At 36.9% G+C, this 5,669-nt stretch overlaps 1 long non-coding RNA gene across 1 annotated transcript; it reads left to right on the forward strand.

Annotated features, from left to right (window-relative positions):
• On the forward strand, positions 1-2,359 carry LOC137953253 (uncharacterized). The gene is made up of 3 exons (XR_011112356.1): positions 1-73; positions 1,842-1,960; positions 2,207-2,359. It is a non-coding gene; the product is annotated as an uncharacterized lncRNA (long non-coding RNA).
• The last annotated feature ends 3,310 nt before the right edge of the window (positions 2,360-5,669 follow it).

Raw genomic sequence — 5,669 nt, forward strand, 5'->3', positions numbered from 1 at the left:
TCGCACCAACCGACGGGACCAAGACGAAGATGGACCCAGACGCCCTTCGCCGAAGATTGAGCGACAGAAAATCGTAAGACGGATCATAATTGGAACCCTCTTATTTTCTGGCAATTGGAGACTCGAAACTTTTCCTCAAAGAGGTCACAGACAAAAACGTTGATTTTGTTTGCGTCTCGGTCAGAAATGGAACGAATGGATCTTTCATCTCAATTCTGATTTCTCCAACATACTAGTAGTATTATTTGAAGATCCACCCATGAGATCAATAAGACAAGCATGATAGTGGATTTCTATGAAGATGTGCCTACGATGCCAACGAGGATCAACATTGTTCTTTTCCTTTTGATGTTCATCAATTATTTTGGTTTTAGGTAATTATAGCAGTGAAAACGGTGTTTCCTGCTTTCTTTGTATATTTTCTCTTCCTTGAATATCTGTGGCAGGATGAGTGACCTCCTAGAATTGGATAACTGACCATATAGTGATATGCAGCCTCAAGATGCTTAACTGTGCCTTATCTACCATGTTAAAAAGGAGTTGGCAGTGAGGGTCACTCTTGACAAATACCCCCTGAGCTCGTATACTCAAGATTGAGGACCTTGTCAAGATTCAAAACTCCCACTACGAAAGAAAATAATTTTCTCCATGAGTTAAGGGATAGGTGTGACAAGATGATTGTCCCTATTGAAGTCTGATGACCAACCATGCAGTATGCAGTGTGAAGATGCTGAACAGTGCCTGCTTACCATGTTAAAATGGAGCTCTGAGTGAGAGTCACTCTGACCAATGCCCCCTGAGCTCTTGAAATATCCTTTAGCTGCTGCCTTAATACCACAAATGAAGGAAAAGAGATGGAATTTTTGGATCCGTTGCCATTGTTGCTATTCTCTTTTTTGTTCATGGTGTTGTTTGAAAAGCCATATGGACTCTATCAAATTGTTTTTCCAGATCAAGTTTGATGCTAATCTTAAGCTCAAGTGCATGATGAAATATGAACTAAGTTCATGAGTGGCAGGCTGACTCAAGAATCTGCTTTTTTGGTCACTGAAAGAAGCAAATTTCAGAGATGGTGGGCAAGAGCTCTAAAGTGCCGGTTCTTTGGAGTACCATTATGATTATCAGGAAACGACTGACCCCCACACCCTCCCCACCCTTCTGACCTTGAGCTTCCCTTGGTTTAGCCATGAAAATAAACCTTAATAGTTTCTAGGGGGTGGATTGGTAACTGTAGTCAGAGAGTTTTGAGGGGAAAAACTTCTTGATGTTGTTGACAGGGCTAACACGAGAGATTTGGTGGATTGCCTTCTCACTAGCCCAAGAGAGAAACATTGAATGTTGGCTGAATAATTTAGTCAGATTTGTTCTTGAACAGTCAAAATGACTTGGTCTCCCTGGTTACTTAATCCCATAAAATCTTAACAGAATGGCTTTGCTTGGAGAGAGATCAATAGTCTGATACCATGTAAAAGTATAAAATTGAAGACTATAGAAAGAGGAATTGAGACGGAGAGAAGGAGAGAGATATAAGAGAAGAGAGAGTTCTGGAATGACTCTCTTTGGGGGTCGTGCTCGATCCCTATCCTCTTTATAATCTTACAAATCACTTAAACTCTTGAATCTCCCAATCTGCTCAAATTACACCAATACTGAACAATATAATATCTACTCTATAGATTACAGTGAATGTAAAAGAAAAAAATGCCCTTCAACCGTTTCTCATACAATATAATTTATATTAGAGTAATGTGAAATAAAACTCAGCTGTTACCTTTGCTTTCCCATCCTGAATATGTTGTTAATTGTGTAATGACTATATATGAGTTTGAATTTCTTTTCAGGGGTTCATGGCACATGCTAAAGGTATACCGGCATTGGAATTGTACAGACTTGCACAGAAAAAAAACAGGAAAACTTGTCCCCTTTGTGGGCATTCCCTTGGTGGTGCAGTGAGTATCATGTATTCCCTTAGATAACTTAGCTACCTGTTGTAGTGGTTGCTCTATTTTTTTAAATGTGTTATCATAAAAGGGATAAGCTAAGATTACGTAATAGTGCATAAAGAGAAAGCTCAGGTTATCTACAACTATTGATTTCATTTCCTGAGAAAACTCTTTCTTTTCTTATGTCATGATGAACTCAAAATCTGATGCACTCACAATTTCCTTCTGGTAATTATCCCATTTATGATACTGCTTGTATTTAGGTGGCAGTGTTGGTGACAGTTGGCATTTTGAGGGCTATTGCTTCGTCCTCCCCATCTAAGGAGCATGAGAAACTAATGCTTAAGTATATTACATTCTCACAGCCGCCAGTTGGTAATGAAAGTTTACAGACACTAAATGTGCTACAGTTTCTGATTGTAAGCTCTTCTTGCTATTAACATTTGATTTATTTTGATTTTTTGAAAGATGTCATTGTTACTTACTTAAATGTGATCGCTTTCGGTTATGTCCATGACAAAGGAAACCAACATTAAGTTACTGCATTCCAGAAGATTTGGTACCTCGCTTCTTAATCTCAATTTTTTTTATCCACATATGCATTGATCATAGTATAATTAACCGTTTAGAAAGAAGTAAGATATATCTCAATTACCACACTTAAGTTGCAAACTAATGGCTGCTACTGTTCAACAACTTTTTATGCAGTTAAAAGATTACAAGAAATTACTTTCAAAAGAATAAAAAACAAATAACAATTCTGTTATCAATTACAATTCAAGAGCTACTGAAAGATACAGAAAGAATACAGAGAGCACAGGGGCTCAAGAAACTGGAAAGAAAGGCCCGTATTCCAGTTATCTGTACAGTAGAATAAGTACAAAATCCACTACTGCCAGTACCACAAATGTTCTTACAAACAAAGGATTATGCATTTATATTATTAGAAATTTCCAGCAACACAAATTTTATAAAGTCACCACTTTCAGTCTTTCTTTTAGGGCAACAGATTTGGGATTAATGGTATGGGAAGCTGATAGATAATAAAACTTGTGCAATATTAACAGATCATCTCAAACAATCACAACACAAGATTTAACGTGGAAAAACCCTTCAGTGTGAAGGGAAAAAACCACGGGGCAAATTTGAATAAACTTCCACTATTAAAAATGGACTTACAATATCAATTTCTCTCAAGTTTGCCCGAACTTGAGGTTTACACAATCATGAGAGAAAACAATTCATAATTCAAGCTCATTCACAAGGATTGTGAGATAACCAAATAAACAAAGGTTAGAGATCACCGGATATGGAAATTTCACCAAAATGAGAATATAGAGAAAGACCAACTTTGGAGAAGCTTTGGGGAACCTTCTTTTTCTTTTCTTCTTTTCTTCCTTTCTTTTCTTCTCTCTTCTTCTTTCTCTTCTTCTTCTCTTCTTTCTCCTCTCGGTCAAATTCTCACTTCCTGGGCGGAAGGGCGGACCCCACCTACTAAAAGCAACAATTAAGGCATCTGAGAGATTTGAACTGTAACTACCTAACGCACTGTGAAGAAAGAAATGGAGTGTGCAGCTGTGAAAAGCAACAGATCCAGGAGGAAAGTACAGACTTAGATATGACAGCAACACATCCAAAATTGTTCAAACACCTGCTATGTATTCAAGTTAGATAAATTTGATAACTCTGATTACTTTTCATGCCATTACTAGCAGCATTATGTGCACATTTTTGGAGGAAGAACAAACAAGGCAAAGCACTCTTTTTTTTTTTATATTCCAAAAGCCATGTAGTTCAATTGACGTTGTCAACCACAATGGAAGAAAATGAGTTCTGGAAAATATTTGTGCTGACAGGAAAGTCTGTAAAAATGACAGTCATGAAAAACCTAAGGAACATTCAATCAGACTACATAGGACTTGCAATCTTAGAAGAACAATAGTATCATCACCGACAAGTTATAATGCTCTGCCCAATAATATCAATCAGAAGAACATTCAAATGATAGTCATAATGCTCTGCCCAATAATATCATCACTGACAAATTAGAAGAACAAAGAGCAGATAGAAAGTTCATTGATAAATGACACAAAAGCAATCTGAAAATCATAAAAAGCACAAGATATTGAAACCAATGAAAGAAGATAATAAATGAAGAACAGTTTTATGTCCAACACAAAACCAAGTAAGAATAAAATAACAATATTGCCCTATTGGTTCTCCAACCATTAGTGATTGGAACCATGCAACCAAAAGAGAATTCTAATCACTAGACCTGGTGGAGTAAAGAAAAAAGAGAGAAAAAACCAGAGAGGGGGGAACTTTAACTACTCTGCCCAATAATATCCAAATGACAGTCATAATGCTCTGCTGAATAATATCATCACTGACAATTTAGAAGAACAGAGAGCAGATAGCAAGTTCATTGATAAATGACACCAAAGCAATCTGAAAACAGAAGTTAAAAATCTTGTTCTGATTCTGATGGTGGCATCTAATTGAATATAAGACATTGAAAAATAATTGTACCATCTTTTAGCCAGTACAGTTCAGAAGTAAATAAATGATATGACGAGATTCCCTTCAAGAAGCGAGAATAGAGACGGAGGCTCATAAAATTGAGGGACAAAACCATTGACCTATCCAAACACCAGAGAAAATAGTGATCAATGACTATTATACGAGTTGGATTATCGATTCTGGAAAAAAATAAAGGAGAAGGCAAAACTAAATACTCTGCCAAATAATATCATAAGAGGTTCTGGTACAAGTGAAGAGGATAAAAGAATATGGTTAGTTGATTGCTCTATCTTATATGCAACTTAAGTGTTGGAGAACAACTTACACAAATACCCTCCCTTATAAATAAAGCATGTAAAATCAAGTAAACTGACAAGAGGCCCCATGTATTTAAAAATTACTATACCTTCAGAATTTCTGAATATACCTCCGGACCCCAATGGAACAGGGCATCCCTTGTTGCTGCTATCAAAATTCAGCTTCATGGCGCTGGGGGTGGGGGGAACCAGGTGACCACCATCCTATGCTTGGGGCTCTTTAGAATGGTCCCATTCATTAGCCACTCAAATGGACCAACTTCACAGTTCACAAGTGCAAAGCAGAATGGTCAGAAATTTGCAGGACCTCATACTCAAACAATGCCCAAACTCATCTTTCTAATAAACAAATTATCATCAAGCAAAACTTAACTACCTCAAACACTAATGGTGAAGACGGATTCAGTGATAATACATAAAGTTTCATTCTCCTGGGGCATCAAATAATATTTTTTTCAGGCATTTTTTATGCAGATTTCGTAGGTGTAACCAAAGACAGGAGGATCCATTCCATCTGGTTTGCATTTCTTCTCTAGACTTTCCTATGCATTGCAGAAAAAGACTGGGAGCTGTATACCTAAATTATAACAAGAAACCACCCATGTAACCACAACTATTTATAAATCCAAAGCATATCAAAATCCACTTTCATGAGTGAGAAGAGTAGAGAAGACCAAAGTGTCTTCATTGCTACCATAGAGAATTGATGCTTCAACCAAAAGTTTGACAACAACACAATTGAAAACTTTGCTGGCAAGGGTCCATATCCATAGACTTTCAACTACGCTGGAGTGAAAGCATGAATCATCCCTGTTAGGCATATATTTAAATCATTAAAAATTTGGAATACTACAAACACAAAGCTGGAAAGAAAGGTCCAAATGTAAAT

This window comes from Aristolochia californica, unplaced genomic scaffold (genome assembly GCF_029961685.1).
Source record: "Aristolochia californica isolate CCGP_79_NKW_82.1479 unplaced genomic scaffold, dmAriCali1.0.hap1 SCAF_1, whole genome shotgun sequence".
NCBI classification, from domain to species: Eukaryota; Viridiplantae; Streptophyta; class Magnoliopsida; order Piperales; family Aristolochiaceae; genus Aristolochia; species Aristolochia californica.